The sequence below is a fragment of the Cherax quadricarinatus genome, chromosome 28 (genome assembly GCF_038502225.1).
Source record: "Cherax quadricarinatus isolate ZL_2023a chromosome 28, ASM3850222v1, whole genome shotgun sequence".
NCBI classification, from domain to species: domain Eukaryota; kingdom Metazoa; phylum Arthropoda; class Malacostraca; order Decapoda; family Parastacidae; genus Cherax; species Cherax quadricarinatus.
The window spans coordinates 2,025,847-2,050,276 of NC_091319.1; the positions used below are offsets into that span (position 1 = coordinate 2,025,847).

Here is a 24,430-nt window from a genome sequence, read left to right on the forward strand (position 1 = left end):
AATTTATTAAGCTAACTCAATCAACTAAAAACGACTTTAGGGGAATTGCTCTCAGGAAAGCAGTTGCAGGATTTAAAAAGCACTAAAACCTTTAGTTATTCTGGACTTTAAAACAGAAATCTTCTACCATCTTCATTAACTCGCTACCACCAGTACTAATTTTCAGATTTCTTAAGTTGGAGAACAATGTTAGCCAAACACAAGGAGGAGATAACACATGTGGTTGTGGCTCAACTTGGGAGTAAAGGAACGTTGAAGAAGCGCAAACCACAAGGAATGGAGGAAAAGAGAGATAATGAGAAGAACGGGGAAAAAAATACTGTGCAGCGATAAGAAAGGAAGTCGAGAGGCAATTTGAGAATGATTCAGCACCAAAGTCTAAAGATGATCTGAAACTGCCTCGCGGACAAATACGAAGATAGATAACTGTGAAAAGTCAAGTGTTATGAGTGGATTAGGAGAATGAAAGACTGGTCACGAAAGATGACAGGGAAGTATGCGAGGAACTTAACCAAAGTTTTAAGATCTTTATAAAAGAGAGGGAGAAAATAGCAGGAAGAGGTCAAGGGAGGGAATATAAGGCACTGGAGGAACCTGTCAGTTCAGCCACAGTGACTTCACACACACACACACACACACACACACACACACACACACACACACACACAAACACCTGAAAGATAAAACAGAGGCTGATAGGTGACAAAACAAACAACAATAAAAGTAATAATAATAATATTATTATAAATAATCATGTTGACTCGTTAATTTATACCAATCCAGGATGGAGAGAAACGTTCTCTGAAATGTTCTCTTCTTGTTGTGGGTTGTGAATTGTTCCAGTCACGGTATTGTGGGTTGGCTGTGAATTGTTCCAGTCACGGTATTGTGGGTTGGCTGTGAATTGTTCCAGTCACGGTATTGTGGGTTGGTTGTGAATTGTTCCAGTCACGGTATTGTGGGTTGGCTGTGAATTGTTCCAGTCACGGTATTGTGGGTTGGCTGTGAATTGTTCCAGTCACGGTATTGTGGGTTGGCTGTGAATTGTTCCAGTCACGGTATTGTGGGTTGGTTGTGAATTGTTCCAGTCACGGTATTGTGGGTTGGCTGTGAATTGTTCCAGTCACGGTATTGTGGGTTGGCTGTGAATTGTTCCAGTCACGGTATTGTGGGTTGGTTGTGAATTGTTCCAGTCACGGTATTGTGGGTTGGTTGTGAATTGTTCCAGTCACGGTATTGTGGGTTGGCTGTGAATTGTTCCAGTCACGGTATTGTGGGTTGGCTGTGAATTGTTCCAGTCACGGTATTGTGGGTTGGCTGTGAATTGTTCCAGTCACGGTATTGTGGGTTGGCTGTGAATTGTTCCAGTCACGATATTCGTGGTTAGTAATGTATTGTTCCAGCCACGGTATTGTAACTTCATTGATTATAATAATTTATCTAGTATTAATACAGTCATTTGATAACGCCAATAAAGTGAAAATATAGCAGTGATAAATAGGAAAATAATTTGCTACTAAATAAATGATAAGGTTGGTGGCTCCGTTTAGTAAAGACAACGCTCAAAAGACGTGTTAGTGAACATCAAATATTTGACACATGTCCAGAACCACACTAGTGGGCGTTCACTTACCCGGCGATCATTAACATATTAATGGAATCTCGTAGGGGGTTTTACTGGTGTGCCAGATTATATATATATATATATATATATATATATATATATATATATATATATATATATATATATATATATATATATATATATATTCAGTCAATGGTTCGCTTGTACGTGAAGTCTGGCTTGAGAGTCTGTTCTTTAGAGAAAACAAGACTGAACAGTTTTCATTTACTCCTCTTGTGTTTTTATTACTTAGTTCTGCAGCTCCTGGGAAATGGGAGGTAATCATGCTTGACCCGAGGAAGGGTCAGTACCATTTATTGTAGAAAGATCCCTTTAGTAGCAACAAGGCATCCCACTTTAAGGAACTTACCGGAAGAGTTGTGATACAAGAACTGATGATGCCACTGTAACACAAAGTAGCACTAGCAGTGTTGTTACTGATACTGGTGGTGGTGGTGGTAACACTGGTGGTAGTAGCAGTGGTGGTAGCACTGGTGGTAGTAGCAGTGGTGGTAGCACTGGTGGTAGTAGCAGTGGTGGTAGCACTGGTGGTAGTAGCAGCAGTGGTGGTGAGAGTGTGTGTATGGCAATGTGGTTGAGACAGCACTGGCCCCACAACTCTCCTCCATCAGCAACCTTCCACTCACTTGCCTCACGCCCAGATGATTATTTTTTTTTGTCGGCTGAAGCTGGATCACAGCTGAAGAGTCTCAGGTTTGAATCCTGGACAAGTCGAGACGTATGGTAAGTCTTCGGCTTGTTCTCTCCACTTAGCATGAGATGCGTCCTTCTGCGTTAGTAATTAGTCAGGAGACACTTCCCGGAGTTGGAGTTGTGGACCTGGATAACGCAAGGCTTTCTTGTACCACTGGTACAACACACCATATGTGAGTAATAAGACAAATGACTGCCTACAACTTGAGGGAAACTGACACAACTGCATTTGCTCGAAATATTTTTTTTACTTAGGCGACGTTTCCCTCTGTGTAGTGTTGACATTCTTCACAGAGGAAAATGTTATCCCATTAAACGTTTGTGTTGCAACCTGCGTGTTGCAGCCTGCGTGTTGCAACCTGCGTGTTGCAGCCTGTGTTGCAGCCTGTGTGCTGCGAAAAGCAATATGAATTCAATGAAATTAATCTGTTGCATTAATGGTAAATATTTCTAACTAATTTTTTTCCAGTCATGTAGCGTCGTGAACTCATTTGTTCCTTACAGTTTTTCTTAGTAACTTTTGTTTATATGCTCTGATCAGCCTTGCTGCAAGCCTCTGAACTTTTTATTATTTTTTTCTTGAGTTTTACCAGGTATGGGCTCCACAATGGTGACAGGTATTCGAGGAATGAACTAATAAATGTTGCTTCAATTCCTCTGAATTCTTCCCTCTTGAAGAGTCTAATAAGTCTTATATTCGTGAGTGTGAGCTGCGCCGCCCACGGTAGTCGCTCTAAATGCACGATATGTACAATGTGTTGATAAGCTCTTACGAGTATTACATTCGTATAAATGCGCAAAACTCGTAGGGGCTATACAGCGACTGAGGAATGACATGCAATCAGGTTTGCTCCGAGAAAGGGAAGGGTAATTCTGAGTCTTCTGGAGTCTTTGGATCAAGAGTTATTCCACGGCAAGACGGAGCTTTCTTCACCTCCTTAACATTTTTTCTGGTCCGTTTTTCTTCTATTTTAATTTTCTTTCTTTTATTGGAGTCGAGTTCCAGCAGTCATTTTCTGAGGCCTATCTAAATCTTGTTTCAGTTTTATGTAATCGATATTATTTTTATTTCTAATGGCTTTGAGTTCTGTACGACATCGACATGCACGAATCTAGGAATCTAGGAACAATATTGGTCTCAGGACATAGCCCCGAGGGACCCCGTTGTTCATTTTTGCTAATTTAGATACTACTTCGCTTCTACGTAGGACTGTTTAAAACTGATTAAGAATTCCTTTATCCAGCCTTTCACTCTCCTTGATACTTTGGCATGCCTAGGAAAGCAGTGATACCACAGCAAAGACCTCTTGCAGACAAGGTATATGCTGTACACCCATTCCTCTATTTTTTGTGTAATCAGCGAGTCCATCATGAGTTCTAATTAGGTTCGTAAAGCAGTATTCTCCATTTTTAAAACCTTGCTGTTCAGAATTAAATCCAGTTCTCTCTAGGTGATTCACTAATGTCTTTCCTGTAATTTTCTCCATCACTTCTCAGAGAATACTGGTCAGGGATATCAGTCTGTGTTTCACTGCAGCCTTCATGTCTCCTTTCTTGAATGTTAAAATTAAGTAAACTGTTTACTAAGCGCAAGATAGCTTTCCTGTTTCTCCCCGTGTTGTGTGTGTGTGTGTGTGTGTGTGTGTGTGTACTCACCTATTTGCACTCACCTATTTGTGGTTGCAGGGGTCGAGTCATAGCTTCTGGCCCCACCTCTTCGCTGATTGCTACTAGGTCCTCTCTCTCCCTGCCCCATGAGTTTGATCATACCTCGCCTTAAAACTATGTATGGTTCCCGCCTCCACTACGTCACTTTCTAGGCTATTCCACGGCCTGACTACTCTATGACTGAAGAAATACTTCCTAACATCCCTTTGATTCATCTGAGTCTTCAACTTCCAATTGTGACCTCTTGTGTCTGTGTCCCATCTCTGGAACATCCCGTCTTTGTCCACCTTGTCTATTCCGCGCAGTATTTTATATGTCGTTATCATGTCTCCCCTGACCCTCCTGTCCTCCAGTGTCGTCAGGCAGATTTCCCTCATCCTTTCTTCGTAGGACAATCCCCTTAGCTCCGGGACTAGTCTTGTTGCAAACCTTTGCACTTTCTCTAATTTCTTGACGTGCTTGACTAGGTGTGGATTCCAAACTGGTGCTGCATACTCCAGTATGGGCCTGTGTGTGTGTGTGTGTGTGTGTGTGTGTGTGTGTGTGTGGTACCACAGGGTATGTAGATGTTCACATCACTCAAAAATGCAAAGACAAAATATACTTTCAGTATTGCTTAATACACTACGTTGAGAAGAATGAGGACAGGCATATCGAGCGAGCTTAACTTGTCTCCAGATCTGATGTGATGAAAACATTCACTCTGACTAATGCAGCCGCCTACCGAACATACACAGATGTGACAGCAAAACAAGGAAGTGAAAGGATACAAGCATGTTTGTCCATCGTACATTAAATTGTTGTAGCGATGGAGAAGTATGTCTCTCTTGACATGCCATGACTCAGGGTATGCGGGTGACTTTCACTAGGTCAATCCTGGGCATCAGTGAATGTAAGGGGGCAGTCAGCATTCTTCTGTTCGGTCTCGCTTTCGGTTTCGATCTCCATAAATGACAGTGTTGATGTTTTTTGGCTGTGAAACAACAATTTGACTATTCAAGCGGAGTGTAAATTTATTATAACAATAACGTCATGAAAATCCGTCTGAACATCAAGAAAGTTATTGATGTAAATGATGTTAAATAACATTAATTAAATTTAGTCTGATGCAAGATAGGTTGGGTAATATTAAGCTAAATTATATTACGCTAACTTTGACCATGCTAATTATAACATCCGTCAGTGCACAAGATAAATCTTGTATGCAGCTGGATGTCTGAGGGACTCTGCTGCGCATGAAGCCTCAGTAGGTGTCGCCCTAGACACGGCTCTTCCTGGTGCCTATGTTTACCTAAGACCTGTTTGAAGGAATTTGTTTGATATAAATCACAACGTGCGAATAATATATATTTTTAAGCCATTCCTCCTTCGAATATGTAAATATCCTTCTGTCAATACAAGTTAAACTCGGAGTTGAACAAGGACATCTAACAATATATCACAGATAATACTGGGCGAATATACTTTTTATTCTCGTTGAAGTCAAGGAAAGTGTTTTGGGTGTAGACACTACCTGGAGCACCAAAAATAAAATACTTCCTAGGTCTGTGTGAGTCTTATAAGCGTTCTCTCCAGGGGCTTACCAGGTGTCCGCCTTATGTTCTGTGGCGCAGGGAAAGTATTATTATATATATACATTTTTTTTTTTTTGACGAGGAAGTATCAGCGGTACTTGGGTCTCTTGACTGCAGTGGGAGGACCTCTATCTTACCACATATCTCACCACACCTGTCACCCCCATCGTTCACAGCACCTCTCGCCATTCCACTCGACACTGTCACATGCAGGATTGCAATATTCCAGACTAGGCTTCAATATTTCTTGCTGAGTTCAAGAAGCTGATAACGTTATGACATTCTGCTGCTGTTAATGGCGTCCTTCTTCTGTTGATGGCGTTCTGCTGATGTTGATGGCATCCTGATTCTGTTGATGGTGTTCTACGTTTATTGGTGGCGTCTTGTTACTCTTCTTGGCGTACTGTCTCTGTTGCAAGCATATTCGTTCTGTTGATGGCGCCCTGCTTTTGTTGATGGCGTCCTGCTTCTGCTAACGACATCTTGCTACTGCTGTGGGCGCACTGCTACTATTAATTGTGTCCTACTTCAGCTGATGGTTTCTGGGGTTAGCTAACTTTTCGAAAATTAAAGAAATCAGCGTCGTTTTAACATACTTCTCTGATCCTATTCCGTGGTAGTGTCAGAACAAAATGAGCTAAGCGGATCATTTCAGCTCTTGAGTTTCTGATTCTGATTTTTGAAAAACCTGAGTTTCAGATCAGCATCGCTGATCTGAAACTCAGGTTAGATGTGAGGATGGTACAAATATTTTATTGTTGTGTTTACATGCAAACTATCCCAATATTCCCTTCCTCTACCATCCCTTGGCCAATACTCTACCTCCACATGCTTGTACCATCTACCTCCACATGCCGGTACCATCCACCTCCACTTGCATGTACCATCTACTCCTATTATTATTCCAATCCTCTTCTACCTTTACCGCCCTTCGTTTCACTTTATGCTCGCTATATTCTTAAACCTAAAGACCCACTAGCGTCTGACACAGTCCTTCGAGATGTCCCCCTGACACAGTCCTTCGAAATGTCCCCCTGACACAGTCCTTCGAGATGCCTCCCTGACACAGTCCTTCGAGATGTCCCCCTGACACAGTCCTTCGAGATGTCCCCCTGACACAGTCCTACGAGATGTCCCCCTGACACAGTCCGTGGCAACCTTGGTGTCACTTCTCACACACTGGGAGACGGCGATCAGGGACAATACAGTTATTCTCACTTTTTTATTTTAGATTTATCACTTCTAAGACCTTCATTGATGCCACAAGAAAGAGACAAAATTTTAAAATTTTCATTCGAAGGTGACACCTACATTTTTTTTGGTATTATTTTGCATAATTGTAGAGTATAGATCACAGTGGAGGTTATAAAGATGGCTATATTTCGTTAAGTATGAATGGCCTTCGGCTTATTCCGATTGAACTCCAACAGCCACTGGTGGATCACCGATATAACCTGTGTAAATTTCCTTGTTCATATCATTCTCAATAGTTTCATATCGTTTTCAAACAAAGCCACGCTAGATCCGATACCCTCTGGTAGGTTATTTACATATATCAGGAATAGCAGAGGCTCTAGTGCTCATCCTCTGGGAACAACATTGCGTATTCTCCGATCCTGACATTTCCTCCCTTGCTGTTATTTGCCTGTCAGGTTCTTCCTGATCCAAAAGAGAAATTTTCCTTTCATCCCTGCTTGCTCTTCCGGCTTGTGTATCAATACTTTGTGGAGAAATGTGTCAAATGCTTTCATGAAGCCTAAGGTGATGCTGTCTAACCATCCCTGTCTCATCCTTTCCCTAGGTCACTCTATCGCAGAACTTTTGTAGATTTGTCAGAAAGTATTTCCCATCTCTGAATCCGTGTTTGTTCTTGATAATTAAGTCTTTGTTCTCCAGATGCTCCTCTAACCTCTTCCTTACAATTCTCTCTATTATTTTGGACAGGATGCTTGGAACTGCTACTGACCCACAGTTCTGGGCCTCCTGTCTGTTCCTTTATCTAAATATAAGGATAACATTATCTGTATTACGAAATGTCTATTGCAGATTCGACGCAATTTAGTTAAAAGTGTGTGTGTGTGTGTGTGTGTGTGTGTGTGTGTGTGTGTGTGTGTGTGTGTGTGTGTGTGTGTGTGTGTGTGTGTGTGTGTGTGTGTGTGCATGAAGTTAACTGCTCGTGGTTGCACGAGCAGCAGCAGTTATGCTCGTGGTGTCTCGTTGTCTCTTATTTATTTATCATAAAAGTATAAATTTTGCAATAGTAATTATTTACACAATTTCCTCTTGAAGCTCATTCCACTCGTCAACTCTTCTATTTCTGAAACATTTCTGACATCGTAGTAGTGAGCTGGTGGTGGTGATAATGGTGATGGTTGTGGTGGTGATAATGGTGATGGTGATAATAGTGGTGGTGGTGATGGTGATAATGGTGGTGGTGGTGATAATGGTTATGATAGTGGTGGTGGAGATAATGGTGGTGGTGATAATGGTTATGATAGTGGTGATAATAGTGATGGTGGTGATAATAGTGATGGTGGTGATAATAGTGGTGGTGGTGATAATAGTGGTGGTGGTGATAATAGTGGTGGTGGTGATAACATTAGCGGGTGTTAGTTTATTTAGTAAAACTAGATACATCAGCAGTGTGCTGCTATGCTACCCTCTGTATTCTAAATGAGAGTTACATAGTAGAAACGAAGGCAAGTTACATATCCCTCTCGTATTCCAATACACTTGATGTATTTCACAGTGATGACATCTTGCAGCTTGAGTTGAGAGCCATCAGCAGGGCAACGAGGACATCGTCATGTATTCCATTACAAGCTCTATGGTCGTTCTCAGAGGTGAGAGGAGACAGAGGGCAGGTCAGGTGGTCATTACTACGATCAACTCAAAATTGCTCCACGTGATCTGAACTTAGGCATCAAATTTTACTGCAACGTCGAAATTTATCTAGAAAAACATAATTATCAGACACTGAGTAGTGACTGTATGGGCCTGGCACTCTAGTGAGCGCTGTTGCGTTTATCCCAGATTTTTGTAACACTGGTTCCTTTAGTTTAATGCATCGCCGCTAGATTGGCAGACATTGTAAAAGATTTAGAAAGACACTAGTGGAATTCACCTTTCCATCTCAAATAACAGTGACCTCACAGCCTCTTGATGAATTTACTGGAAAAAAGTTAAAAATAACATTCTTAGTGGTTTTACATGGTGAGTGAGAAACTCTCTTCGAGGACAACAGGTGGAAACATATTCTAGTTCCAAAGGAGAACAAGCTGAGTCTGTGACGGTGGGACAGCCTTCAGATGGTGTAGGACGCGTTACAGGTGGAGTAGAACGCACTACAGGTGGTTCACGGTTTCCTACAGGTGGTATAAGGCACACTACAGGTGGTGTAAGACACTACACAGGTGAGGTAATTGAGAAACCACTCCGGACAGGATCTAGATTTTCACGTGACCACAAATAACCAGGTGACTGAGGTGCCAATGATAATGTTTGCCTGTGATATGGCAAGGTGTCGGCTGGTACAGAACTCAACCAATTGCGATGGCACTTACGGACACCTACAATAACGACCACTAGTGGGATACTTACCAACACTGCTTCAACACCATCTCTCACCTCCAACACCACCACTATGTTCCTCCACCAAAATCGCGTCCAACAAGCTACCACCTTAACACTCTCAGTAGCAAACACTGTCTCTTCTACTTCCCTTACATCCACCGCTACCATCAACACACCACCATCAACACACCACCATCAACACACCACCATCAACACACCACCACCAACACACCACCACCAACACACCACCACCAACACACCACCACCAACACACCACCACCACCAACACACCACCACCACCAACACACCACCACCACCAACACACCACCACCACCAACACACCACCACCACCAACACACCACCACCACCAACACACCACCACCACCAACACACCACCACCACCAACACACCACCACCACCAACACACCACCACCACCAACACACCACCACCACCAACACACCACCACCAACACACCACCACCAACACACCACCACCAACACACCACTATCATAATCTCCTAAGATAATTGCCATTAGTTCCTCTGTTTACTGTTTCGTGTACTTAACTGTTCCTCTCACTGCACAAATAACTCTTGTTTCTACTTCTAGCTTACTTGACTCGTAGGATGTACATACTTGGCGAGTTACAGAAATAACTAAATAACTAGATGTAGTTTGGTTGCTGCACGATCCCGGGGAAGGTGTCGCTGTATACCATAACGCCAGTTTTCTGTGCCTCTATGTACGTGACTGTAATAGTGGGGCAGCCCAGAGTGGGTAGATCTACAGGTAAACGAGTAACGGTCCGAAAATGATTGATGTCATCCGTGGAATTCTCCATGGAATCTAGAAACCATGTCCTACATAAGTGGCTACAACTTATGCATTAATGAAATGGTGTACCGAGAACGCAAAAGCGAAGGCCTAGTTAAAGTTCATGGCGAGAACCCCCGACTTGGGAAAGTGTTCAAGAGGAGGAAACTAGAGGTAAGAAATTAGGCGTAGCATCGGCAGTGGAGGCGCCAAGGGGTAAGCTTGTGGTTTCAGCTCCCCCATAATTTCCTTCAGCCATTCCCGCTAATTTCCTTCAGGTTTTTTTCCTCCTAAAGCCATCCGGGTTATATAAACCATCAATTATTCATCTTATAGTTAAACATTAGTCTCCGCATATTGCAGTATTCATATAGTCAGATAGTGGAACAGGTAGAAGTGGAACAAAACCTCCGCTGTACATAACTTCCCCTAAGACACAACTCGTCCAATAACAACTCCGCGGGACAGGTGAAAGAGACAGATCCTCAAGAGGTTGGAGTGCACCTGCTTAATTACTTTTGATGGACTAGTAGGAAATATATAGCAATATGCGAAGAGTTCAGGGCGGGGCTTATGATGTCTGGGGTGTATATATTATACAAAGACCGTGGTTAGTGACAAACAACACAACGAACAGATCATATCATTCAAATATCAGAAATGATTTTTCTAGTGTTCTTGTTATTATTTATGGCGATATATATAAATAATATATATCCTCCCATGAATGTAGTAATGTTTTTCTACTCAACCCACGTTGAGGATTCTTGCCATCTTCCCACCCTTGTCGTGTTTGAGACTACACAGGTATTGGATATGCGACTCGCAGATACCACATGAAGAAACGAATGGCATCATTCTACCAGGACTATCGAGTCACACTCTCAGTCCACAGTATATTACTAGTGTCCTGTCTATTAGCAAGTATCCTGCATTCACTTTCGATGTCACAAACCTCTACCCCCGTCACTTGCCCCTACCCATCGCATATCCCTCCCTGCGGTTCTGGCACTTATGGGTTTAGCGCTTATATTGAGATATCCTAGCGAGGTCCCGGGAGCAGCAACAGTCCCTGGTTCGTGTTGGACCATATTTTCTGTCAAACCACGTTTAGGTTTCCGGTTATCTTCCCACCATGTCGTGTTTGGGAGACCGCACTCATCTGTCTCCTGTCACTACGGCACCGCTCTGCGAGGACTGTCTGGTTGTACTGACGGTTCACCATGTCTAAATAGATTGTTTTCTCTATCAGCGGGCACTCCCGACGTCGCCTCCGCCTCACGCAGTTACTAATAATACAGTTAAATATTGCTGTTGGAGATGTACTTGTGTGACAGGTGTGTGCTGGTTACAGGGATGGCATGTGTGCTGGTGTGACAGGTGTAGGTCACAGGGATGACAGGTATGGGTGGACTAACTGTTCTGTGGCCCACCCGAGTCTCCGGAGTCACAGGTCACCACCACCGGATACACTCAGCTCAAAAGCTATACTGCCTTCATTTTTTTGTGTTGCTGTTGACCCTAATATTAGTATAAATTTTATAGCTTCTCGTGTTTCAGAGGAATTTATTTTATTGCTGTGTGTGTGTGTGTGTGTGTGTGTGTGTGTGTGTGTGTGTGTGTGTGTTTCTTTTAGCCTTTCTTTACACTCTTTTCTCTTAACTCGGAGACCATTCCCGTTGCAAATCTTTGCTCTTTCCTCAATATTCTTAAGATTTGCAGCTTCTCTCCCCTAAGTCTATACTCAGTGCCCTGTTTTCTTGCCCGTTCCTCAATTTCCGCAACCTTACATTTTTCGAGGAGGTTGAATTCAAGTAGCCACATGTCGGAGTTTGTCCAGGGCTATTTGTAGACTTTCCCAGTCCTCGCCAATTGTTTTACTTTCCTTATCAGTTTTACATCATTTGAAAACCTGGATACACATTTTAACAACTTCTAGTATGGCATTCGCATGTAGGAAAAACAATACCGGCCCTCATACCGATCTTTGCGGAACCCCACTTGTTACACTTTCCCATTGTGACATCGCTTCTCAGCCTGTGTGTCAAGTTTTTATCAGAATATATACACGGAGAGATGTGTGTATCTCGGTGTATATACACCAAAATTGCCTGCACTCTGAAAGGGTGGGAATGTTACAGATTATCATCAGATTATTAAGTCAACACACTCCTGAAAGACGGCGATTGAGTGAATAATGATGAATATGTTGTCATCTTTGGGTTACCCTGCCTTGGTGGGAGACGTCCTTGGCCGTGTATGCACCAGGAGGTGTGTGTCTTAATGTTTACATCCCTGCAGTGTGTATATTTTAGTGAATATACTCCGAAAAGAACATAATCTAGTGTGTGTGTAATACTCTACAGCCAGAGAGATCAAATATAACTTATTTTCATAGGAAAAATTCTAGACTTTCTGATGGATTACAAGATACATGGTCATGCATGAGGTAATGTGTACATGGTCATGCATGAGGTAATGTGTACATGGTCATGCATGAGGTAATGTGTACATGGTCATGCATGAGGTAATGTGTACATGGTCATGCATGAGGTAATGTGTACATGGTTATGCATGAGGTAATGTGTACATGGTCATGCATGAGGTAATGTGTACATGGTCATGCATGAGGTAATGTGTACATGGTCATGCATGAGGTAATGTATACATGGTCATGCATGAGGTAATGTGTACATGGTCATGCATGAGGTAATGTGTACATGGTCATGCATGAGGTAATGTGTACATGGTCATGCATGAGGTAATGTGTACATGGTCATGCATGAGGTAATGTGTACATGGTCATGCATGAGGTAATGTGTACATGGTCATGCATGAGGTAATGTGTACATGGTCATGCATGAGGTAATGTGTACATGGTCATGCATGAGGTAATGTATACATGGTCATGCATGAGGTAATGTGTACATGGTCATGCATGAGGTAATGTGTACATGGTCATGCATGAGGTAATGTGTACATGGTCATGCATGAGGTAATGTGTACATGGTCATGCATGAGGTAATGTGTACATGGTCATGCATGAGGTAATGTGTACATGGTCATGCATGAGGTAATGTGTACATGGTCATGCATGAGGTAATGTGTACATGGTCATGCATGAGGTAATGTGTACATGGTCATGCATGAGGTAATGTGTACATGGTCATGCATGAGGTAATGTGTACATGGTCATGCATGAGGTAATGTGTACATGGTCATGCATGAGGTAATGTGTACATGGTCATGCATGAGGTAATGTGTACATGGTCATGCATGAGGTAATGTGTACATGGTCATGCATGAGGTAATGTGTACATGGTCATGCATGAGGTAATGTGCAGGTGCTTACATCGACACCAACATCAACGTCACTGAAGTGTCAGTGATGGGAACTAGTGACAGACATCTCTTGGTGCCTGTACAGGATAATGGCGGTGAGGATCATGGCGGCGGCAGGATAGCGGCGGTGGCAGGATAGCGGCGGTGATGGCAGCACTGACCATGGTCCACACCACTGACAACTGACCCAAAAAACTGCTCAGGCTCGACCACCGGAAGTGCATAAATGTGTTTGTAGCTGTACTCACCTAGTTGAGGTTGCGGGGGTCGAGTCCGAGCTCCTGGCCCCGCCTCTTCACTGATCGCTACTAGGTCACTCTCCCTGAGCCGTGAGCTTTATCATACCTCTGCTTAAAGCTATGTATGGATCCTGCCTCCACTACATCGCTTCCCAAACTATTCCACTTACTGACTACTCTGTGGCTGAAGAAATACTTCCTAACATCCCTGTGATTCATCTGTGTCTTCAGCTTCCAACTGTGTCCCCTTGTTACTGTGTCCAATCTCTGGAACATCCTGTCTTTGTCCACCTTGTGAATTCCTCTCAGTATTTTGTATGTCGTTATCATGTCCCCCCTATCTCTCCTGTCCTCCAGTGTCGTCAGTGTGTGTGTGTGTGTGTGTGTGTGTGTGTGTGTGTGTGTGTGTGTGTGTGTGTGTGTGTGTGTGTGTGTGTGTGTGTGTGTGTGTGTGTGTGTGTGTAAGTGTAATTGCCTATTTGAGTTGGCGAGGGTCGAGTTCAGGCTCTTGGGCCACACCAGACACGAAGTAGTGAACCAAGACATTAAATGCCTTGGCAATTACGTTGCCCCAAAAATAAAAGTTTTTTAACGCAGACATAAACAACCTAATTCCTTCCTGTTCCACAAGAGCTGTAATGACCCCAACGGGTTTAGTTTTCCCATGAATTTAATAAATCGGCTGCTACGTGAAACACGAGCCTATTAAAAATGGAAATAGTTAAAAAGTTTGCCTGAAAAACTTGAATAATTATTAGAAGTTATATTAACTCTTACTCACGTTAGTACGAGCGAGAGGAGACATGTTCAAGACATACAAAATACCAGGATATTAGACAAAATTAAGATTGATTAACTTGAGTGCAACCAGGAGTCACAGTTGGGAAGTTTAATACATAAATGACCGTGAGCGACGTGAGGAGAGATCTGTGTAGTGGCAGGTCAGATCAGGTCATACTCGCCTGGAGGGAAGCAGGTCACCACCACCTGGAGGGAAGCAGGTCACCACCACCTGGAGGGAAGCAGGTCACCACCACCTGGAGGGAAGCAGGTCACCACCACCTGGAGAGAAGCAGGTCACCACCTGGAGGGAAGCAGGTCACCAGGGGAGTGGCAGGAACTCACGTTCAAGTCAGTGACCTGATGAAACTCGCTCCAAACAAACAATTCTTAACTCGAGTTTTTTAATTACCTGAGCATTGCTTCATTGTTGGGGGAGACACCTGTTAATAAGTTAGATGCCAACTGTGTGTTTCTGTTGTCACGTGCATGTGTGTGTGTGTGTGTGTGTGTGTGTGTGTGTGTGTGTAACTACATTATTTACTTCTCAAACATAATTAGGCAAGTCTTAATCACTTCTCCCCCCCTAGGGATAGACTGGTGTGTCGATGAGAGCTCTTGATCCAAGGAACTGACCCTATCGTCTTTTCTCTTGAATCAAACCTGTGTTTCATTCCTTCAAGACTCTGTACGACTCCTAGGGGTTTAGTTTGAATCTCTCTCTCTCTCTCTCTGTCTAGCAGGTGTTGAGTCCTATTAGCTAGCACTTGTCTCAGTATCAGCGCTCAGAAGGACACGGAGCGCGTGTGTGTAATATGTGAGCTGGTAACCCACATCGTCACCTCATGTCTTCCACGCCTTCGTAACCCAGTGAAAGACTTCCGGAGCCTCAGCACCTGTCATCTTCCGCGCTCTCTGCGCCACCGCGGTAAACGTACATGGCTATTAAGCTGGTTACATTAGGTAAGATTCGTTTAGGAACAGGACAAGTGCTTCTTGACGCGGGTCTAGGTCATATGAAGACTCGCCAAGGCAGTTTTTGGTCTTCCGACCGAGGCCTTCCGTTTACTTAACCAAGCCACTCCTTTTAAAACTATGGATTTAATTTTAGCACATCGACCGTCTCCCACCGAGGTAGTGAGACCCGGAAAACAAGGCAAGACATTTACCATCATTCATTTAACAGTTATCTTGCTAGAAGGCAGACATATTCCAGCTGATCCTCTGAACTGCAACATTCCCACCCCTCCTTCAGAGTCCAGACACTGTACCTCCAGAGCTCAAAGTAAACATATCATCGAACATTACTAGCTGGTGATTTTAGCGTAAATGGGACAAAATTAACTAGAGTTAATCCACAAAGAATTAACAATAGCTGGTATCAGCTAACTTGGGCAATAAGTTGAAAGGGGAACGTTATGATAGCTGTAACTGGATGTTATGGCTCTGCTAAAAGGAATATTTTTATGGGGAAAATTGTTCCTTATGCTGATGGACGGTTCTTGGTCAAAAGAATTGGAGAAACCCACAGATGCCAAGGTCACAGAATAAAAATCAGAGTGTCAAAACCAAAGAGGTTCAAAGCCACAGAGGTTAGGGCTACTAGGTCAAAGCAGGCACAGAGGTTAGGGCTACTAGGTCAAAGCAGGCACAGAGGTTAGGGCTACTAGGTCAAAGCCACAGATGCTAGGGCTGCTAGGTCAAAGTCACAATTGTTAGGGCTACTAGCCCAAATCCACAGATGTTAGGGCTACTAGCCCAAATCCACAGATGTTAGGGCTACTAGGCTAAAGCCACAGAGGTCAAGGCTATAAGATTGTACAATTTCAGTAATATCTTGACATATTCCCAGGCAGCTTCAGTGTGAAAAGGGATACAGTAAACGTGGCTTAATCTATGTTAGATGTCTGTTATGTTGACCTGAGTGAAGATGACACTTGTTTCTTAATGTAGCCCTGAGGCGCTCACACTGTCGGGAAGTGCTTCACGCCCACCCCACGCCCAGGCCCATCACCACCATATCCACCATACTCACTCCTCACACCATATCCACTATACAACCCACGCCAGCACCACATCCACAACACCGCTCATAAACAGTACGTGGATATCGAGATAGTATAATGAATCACGTTCGGATGTCGTGTTTCCTTTTCTCCTTAGTGACTGGTGACTCTTGGTGACTCCGAGAGGTCACCGCTTCTTGGTGACTCCGAGAGGTCACCGCTCCTTGGTGACTGGTGACCCAGTGTCATGTCCCAGAGTATCTTGTTAACACATTCCTTAGTAATCAAGATTTCTGCTGGATGTCTGTTTTGGTAATATATAAAATCTGTTATATTGGCCCCTCTAGCAGTGTGCGCGCGTTCACATAATTGTGGTTGCAGAGGTCGAGTCATAGCCCCTGGCTCCGCCTCTTCACTAGTCGCTACTAGGTCCACTGTCTCTTTGCTCCATACCTCTTCATAAAGCTATGTATGGATGCTGCCTGTGTGTGTGTGTGTGTGTGTGTGTGTGTGTGTGTGTGTGTGTGTGTGTGTAAAAGATGGTAATGGACAGACACTCACGCAGTTATCAGGCACTGATGAGCATCACTCATGCTGGTCACGCTCTTCTTACCCCTGGTGCCAGAACACTACCCACGCTGTTCTTACCCCTGGGGCCAGAACACTGCCCACGCTGTTCTTACCCCTGGGGCCAGAACACTACCCACGCTCTTCTTATCCCTGGGGCCAGAACACTGCCCACGCTGTTCTTACCGGTGGGGCCAGAACACTACCCACGCTGTTCTTACCCCTGGGGCCAGAACACTACCCACGCTGTTCTTACCCCTGGGGCCAGAACACTACCCACGCTGTTCTTACCCTTGGGCCAGAACACTACCCACGCTGTTCTTACCCCTGGGGCCAGAACACTACCCACGCTCTTCTTACCCCTGGGGCCAGAACACTACCCACGCTCTTCTTACCCCTGGGGCCAGAACACTACCCACGCTCTTCTTACCCCTGGGGCTAGAACACTACCCCCGCTGTTCTTACCCCTGGGACTAGAACACTACCAACGCTGTTCTTACCCTTGGGCTAGAACACTACCCACGCTGTTCTTATCCTTGGGCCAGAACACTACCCACGCTGTTCTTACCCCTGGGACCAAAACACTACCCACGCTGTTCTTACCCTTGGGCTAGAACACCACCCACGATGTTCTTACCCTTGGGCTAGAACACTACCCACGCTATTCTTACCCCTGGGGCCAGAACACTACCCACGCTGTTCTTACCCTTGGGCCAGAACACTACTCACGCTGTTCTTACCCCTAGGGCCAGAACACTACTCACGCTGTTCTTACCCCTAGGACCAGAACACTACCCACGATGTTCTTACCCTTGGGCCAGAACACTACGTACGCTGTTCTTACCCCTGAGGCCAGAACACCACCCACGCTGTTCTTACCCTTGGGCCAGAACACTACCCACGCTGTTCTTATCCCTGGGGCCAGAACACTACCCACGCTGTTCTTACCCCTGGGGCCAGAACACTACCCACGCTGTTCTTACCCCTGGGGCCAGAACACTACCCACGCTGTTCTTACCCCTGGGGCCAGAACACTACCCACGCTGTTCTTACCTCAGGGGCCAGAGCACTACCCACGCTGTTCTTACCCCTGGGGCCAGAACACTACCTACGCTGTTCTTACCCTTGGGCTAGAACACTACCTACGCTGTTCTTACCCCTGGGGCTAGAACACTACCTACGCTGTTCTTACCCCTGGGGCTAGAACACTACCTACGCTGTTCTTACCCTTGAGCCAGAACACTACCCACGCTGTTCTTACCCCTGGGGCCAGAACACTACCCACGCTGTTCTTATCCTTGGGCCAGAACACTACCCACGCTCTTCTAACCCCTGGGACCAAAACTACCCACGCTGTTCTTACCCCTGGGGCTAGAACACTACCCACGCTGTTCTTACCCTTGGGCCAGAACACTACCCACGCTGTTCTTACCCCTGGGGCTAGAACACTACCCATGATGTTCTTACCCTTGGGCCAGAACACTACCCACGCTGTTCTTACCACTGAGGCCAGAACACTACCCACGCTGTTCTTACCCTTGGGCCAGAACATTACCCACACTGTTCTTTCCCTTGGGCTAGAACACTACCCACACTGTTCTTTCCCTTGGGCTAGAACACTACCCACGCTGTTCTTACCCCTGAGGCCAGAACACTACCAACGCTGTTCTTACCCTTGGGCTAGAACACTACCCACGCTGTTCTTACCCCTGGGGCCAGAACACTACCCACCTGTTCTTATCCCTGGGGCCAGAACACTACCCACGCTGTTCTTATCCCTGGGGCCAGAACACTACCCACGCTGTTCTTATCCCTGGGGCCAGAACACTACCCACGCTGTTCTTATCCCTGGGGCCAGAACACTACCCATGCTGTTCTTACCCCTGGTGCCAGAACACTACCCACGCTGTTCTTACCCCTGGGGCCAGAACACTACCCACGCTGTTCTTACCCCTGGGGCCAGAACACTACCCACGCTGTTCTTACCCCTGGGGCCAGAACACTACCCACGCTGTTCTTACCCCTGGGGCCAGAACACTACCCACGCTGTTCTTACCCCTGGGGCCAGAACACTACCCACGCTGTTCTTACCCCTGGGGCCAGAACACTACCCACGCTGTTCTTACCCATGGGGCCAGAACACTACCCACGCTGTTCTTACCCCTGGAGCCAGAACACTACCCACGCTGCTCTTACCCCTGGGCCAGAACACTACCCACGCTGTTCTTACCCTTGGGCTAGAACACCACCCACGCTGTTCTTACCCTTGGGCCAGAACACTACCCACATTGTTCTTTCCCTTGGGCTAGAACACTACCCACGCTGTTCTTACCCCTGGAGCCAGAACACTACCCACGCTGCTCTTACCCCTGGGCCAGAACACTACCCACGCTGTTCTTACCCTTGGGCTAGAACACCACCCACGCTGTTCTTACCCTTGGGCCAGAACACTACCCACGCTGTTCTTACCCTTGGGCCAGAACATTACCCACGCTGTTCTTACCCTTGGGCCAGAACACTACCTACGCTGTTCTTACCCTTGGGCTAGAACACTACCCATGCTGTTCTTAACCTTGGGCCAGAACACTACCCATGCTGTTCTTACCCCTGGGACCAGAACACTACCCATGCTGTTCTTACCCTTGGGCCAGAACACTACCCACGCTGTTCTTACCCTTGGGCTAGAACACTACCCACGCTGTACTTACCCCTGGGGCTAGAACACTGCCCACGCTGTTCTTACCCCTGGCATCAGAACACTACCCACACTGTTCTTTCTCTTGGGCTAGAACACTATCCACGCTGTTCTTACCCTTGGGCTAGAACACTACCCACACTGTTCTTTCCCTTGGGCTAGAACACTACCCACGCTGTTCTTACCCCTGGAGCCAGAACGCTACCCATGCTGCTCTTACCCCTGGGCCAGAACACTACCCACGCTGTTCTTACCCTTGGGCTAGAACACTACCCACGCTGTTCTTACCCCTGGGGCCAGAACACTATCCACGCTGTTCTTACCCTTGGGCCAGAACACTACCCACGCTGTTCTTTCCCTTGGGCTAGAACACTACCCACGCTGTTCTTACCCCTCGGGCTAGAACACTACCTACGCTGTTCTTGCCCTTGGGCTAGAACACTACCCACGCTGTTGTTACCCCTGGGGCTAGAACACTACCTACGCTGTTCTTACCCTTGGGCTAGAACACTACCTATGCTGTTCTTACCCTTGGGCTGGAACACTACCTACGCTGTTCTTACCCTTGGGCTAGAACACTACCCACGCTGTTCTTAACCCTGGGCCAGAACACTACCCACGCTGTTCTTACCCCTGGGACCAGAACACTACCCACGCTGTTCTTACTCCTGGGACCAGAACACTAACCACGCTGTTCTTACTCTGGGGCTAGAACACTACCCATATTGTTTTATCCTGGTATTAAAACACAACGCAGACAAAACAGAACAGAACCCAGTTTGTTCTAGCCTTTATTCCAGAACAGAATTCAACTGTGTTGATGTATCACGCAAGAACAGAAGGTAGCATGAAGCAGACATGACGCTGGTGAAAGCATTCTTCTACCAACATTCTTCATTCATAGTCCATGACGTGAAAGGTATATTAATGACAGGTAAAGATATGTACACTGAGTATTACTTCTGCAGTTTCACACTATATTATGTTACTGTCACTTGTAACACGGAACATACATTACTGTCACTTGTAACACGGAACATACATTACTGTCACTTGTAACACGGAACATATATTACTGTCACTTGTAACACGGAACATATATTACTGTCACTTGTAACACGGAACATTCATTACTGTCACTTGTAACACGGAACATATATTACTGTCACTTGTAACACGGAACATACATTACTGTCACTTGTAACACGGAACATATATTACTGTCACTTGTAACACGGAACATATATTACTGTCACTTGTAACACGGAACATTCATTACTGTCACTTGTAACACGGAACATATATTACTGTCACTTGTAACACGGTACATATATTACTGTCACTTGTAACACGGAACATTCATTACTGTCACTTGTAACACGGAACATATATTACTGTCACTTGTAACACGGAACATATATTACTGTCACTTGTAACACGGAACATTCATTACTGTCACTTGTAACACGGAACATTCATTACTGTCACTTGTAACACGGAACATATATTACTGTCACTTGTAACACGGAACATACATTACTGTCACTTGTAACACGGAACATTCATTACTGTCACTTGTAACACGGAACATATATTACTGTCACTTGTAACACGAAACATATATTACTGTTACTTGTAACACGAAACATATATTACTGTCACTTGTAACACGGAACATATATTACTGTCACTTGTAACACGGAACATTCATTACTGTCACTTGTAACACGGAACATTCATTACTGTCACTTGTAACACGGAACATATATTACTGTCACTTGTAACACGGAACATACATTACTGTCACTTGTAACACGGAACATTCATTACTGTCACTTGTAACACGGAACATACATTACTGTCACTTGTAACACGGAACATTCATTACTGTCACTTGTAACACGAAACATATATTACTGTTACTTGTAACACGAAACATATATTACTGTCACTTGTAACACGGAACATATATTACTGTCACTTGTAACACGAAACATATATTACTGTCACTTGTAACACGAAACATATATTACTGTCACTTGTAACACGGAACATACATTACTGTCACTTGTAACACGAAACATATATTACTGTCACTTGTAACACGAAACATATATTACTGTCACTTGTAACACGAAACATATATTACTGTCACTTGTAACACGAAACATTCATTACTGTCACTTGTAACACGGAACATTCATTACTGTCACTTGTAACACGGAACATTCATTACTGTCACTTGTAACACGGAACATATATTACTGTCACTTGTAACACGAAACATATATTACTGTCACTTGTAACACGAAACATTCATTACTGTCACTTGTAACACGAAACATATATTACTGTCACTTGTAACACGAAACATATATTACTGTCACTTGTAACACGAAACATATATTACTGTCACTTGTAACACGAAACATATATTACTGTCACTTGTAACACGAAACATATATTACTGTCACTTGTAACACGAAACATTCATTACTGTCACTTGTAACACGGAACATATATTACTGTCACTTGTAACACGAAACATTCATTACTGTCACTTGTAACACGAAACATATATTACTGTCACTTGTAACACGAAACATATATTACTGTCACTTGTAACACGGAACATATATTACTGTCACTTGTAACACGAAACATTCATTACTGTCACTTGTAACACGAAACATATATTACTGTCACTTGTAACACGAAACATATATTACTGTTACTTGTAACACGAAACATATATTACTGTTACTTGTAACACGAAACATATATTACTGTCACTTGTAACACGGAACATTCATTACTGTCACTTGTAACACGGAACATTCATTACTGTCACTTGTAACACGGAACATATATTACTGTCACTTGTAACACGAAACATTCATTACTGTCACTTGTAACACGGAACATTCATTACTGTCACTTGTAACACGGAACATTCATTATTGTCACTTGTAACACGAAACATATATTACTGTCACTTGTAACACGAAACATATATTACTGTCACTTGTAACACGAAACATATATTACTGTCACTTGTAACACGGAACATATATTACTGTCACTTGTAACACGGAACATTCATTACTGTCACTTGTAACACGGAACATTCATTACTGTCACTTGTAACACGGAACATTCATTACTGTCACTTGTAACACGGAACATTCATTACTGTCACTTGTACCACGGAACATTCATTACTGTCACTTGTAACACGGAACATATATTACTGTCACTTGTAACACGGAACATTCATTACTGTCACTTGTAACACGGAACATTCATTACTGTCACTTGTAACACGGAACATATATTACTGTCACTTGTAACACGGAACATATATTACTGTCACTTGTAACACGGAACATTCATTACTGTCACTTGTAACACGGAACATTCATTACTGTCACTTGTAACACGGAACATATATTACTGTCACTTGTAACACGGAACATATATTACTGTCACTTGTAACACGGAACATACATTACTGTCACTTGTAACACGGAACATTCATTACTGTCACTTGTAACACGGAACATTCATTACTGTCACTTGTAACACGGAACATACACTAGGGTTAGGTTATATGTCGTGCTTACAGCGTACTGTACGCCGTGCTTACAACGTCCAGCATGCCGTGCATATAGTGTACTGCGTGACGTGTTTACCGTGCGTATACTGTGATGTTCTACACTGTCTTTGAAATCTATAACTGCTTATCTTCCAAACTATGATACTCCGGATAGTTAGTGAAATAATTATGTATACATTCGTGTGTATAAATGCATCCTGCTGTATGTACACACACCGCTGTGTGTGTGTACATACAAGTGTAAGTAAATTCACATTTTTAATCATATACACATTTGTTTGTGTGTCCTCAAACATACTTTTAGTTTGAACACAGTTCTTTGTATATATATATGCATATTTCTTTGAACACCTGTGTAGACAACAGAAAACACTCACAAATACTCAACTCACACTCAACACTCACTCTGCACTCAACATTCAGCACTCACAGAACTCTGCACACATTCCTGGTGTGGCTGGAGAGTGTAACAATTAAGAAGCAACGCTTCAGAGAAGCTGAAAGTGTGGGTGTGGTTGTTACACTGGCGGCGGCCGCTGCGACTCAGTGTGTTATAACACGCTATTTGCATTGCTGTTTGTCAGTATTGTAGACGAGGGCCTGTAAAGTCACGACGGGACTTAACAATCCATCAGTGTGTTCGTTACGTCGCCAGGCGACGTACATCTATCCAATGTGTCTGGATCTTTGTCTGGAGTCAGTGAGTCATATACAGGCATCAAGATCGTTCAGTTTTAACCTGCCAGACGCCTGTCTGGCAAGTTTGGCTTAACATGTGCTGTAAATAACATATATTTGGAAGCTATTTTATAATTCATCATTGTAACATAAGAGGTTAACTTTATTTATTACCTTCCAATGACTTTATTTTTCTAAAATCAAGTCCCATGTCTCTCTGACACTTTCAATATTTAAAATCGCACCCATTATTTTTCATGTTGCCTGATTTCACTTTCTCCCATTTACATTACATATCATATATCTGCATTAAATTCCGCCATCTATCAATCCATGTGTTCAATTTGTCAAAATCATTGTGCAGTGATCAGCATTTCTATTATTAATTCCACCTAAATATTTGCATTATCGGCAGACATAACCATTTAGTTTTATTCCTTCTGGTGAGTTCTTTATATAATTTAGAATTATTATTGGAAAGGTACAGATTCATGTGGTACCCCTCGTGTCACATCTCCCCACAATGACGATTTTCCTCTTA

The 24,430-nt window shown here is 43.9% G+C and overlaps 2 protein-coding genes across 4 annotated transcripts in view; one reads left to right on the forward strand and one right to left on the reverse strand.

Annotated features, from left to right (window-relative positions):
* Positions 1-24,430, forward strand: part of LOC128693215 (SET and MYND domain-containing protein 4) — a 128,250-nt gene that overhangs the window by 39,760 nt on the left and 64,060 nt on the right. The gene's annotated exons all lie outside the window — the stretch shown is intronic.
* Positions 1-24,430, reverse strand: part of LOC128693214 (uncharacterized) — a 76,769-nt gene that overhangs the window by 25,330 nt on the left and 27,009 nt on the right. Inside the window, exon 1 of one of the 2 annotated variants that reach the window (XM_053782715.2) lies at positions 1,995-2,176. The exons of the other annotated variant lie outside the window; for it this stretch is intronic. The gene's annotated coding sequence lies outside the window, so the exon portion shown is untranslated. Of the gene's footprint in view, positions 1-1,994; positions 2,177-24,430 lie in introns of those variants that run through there. 2 annotated transcript variants of the gene reach the window in all.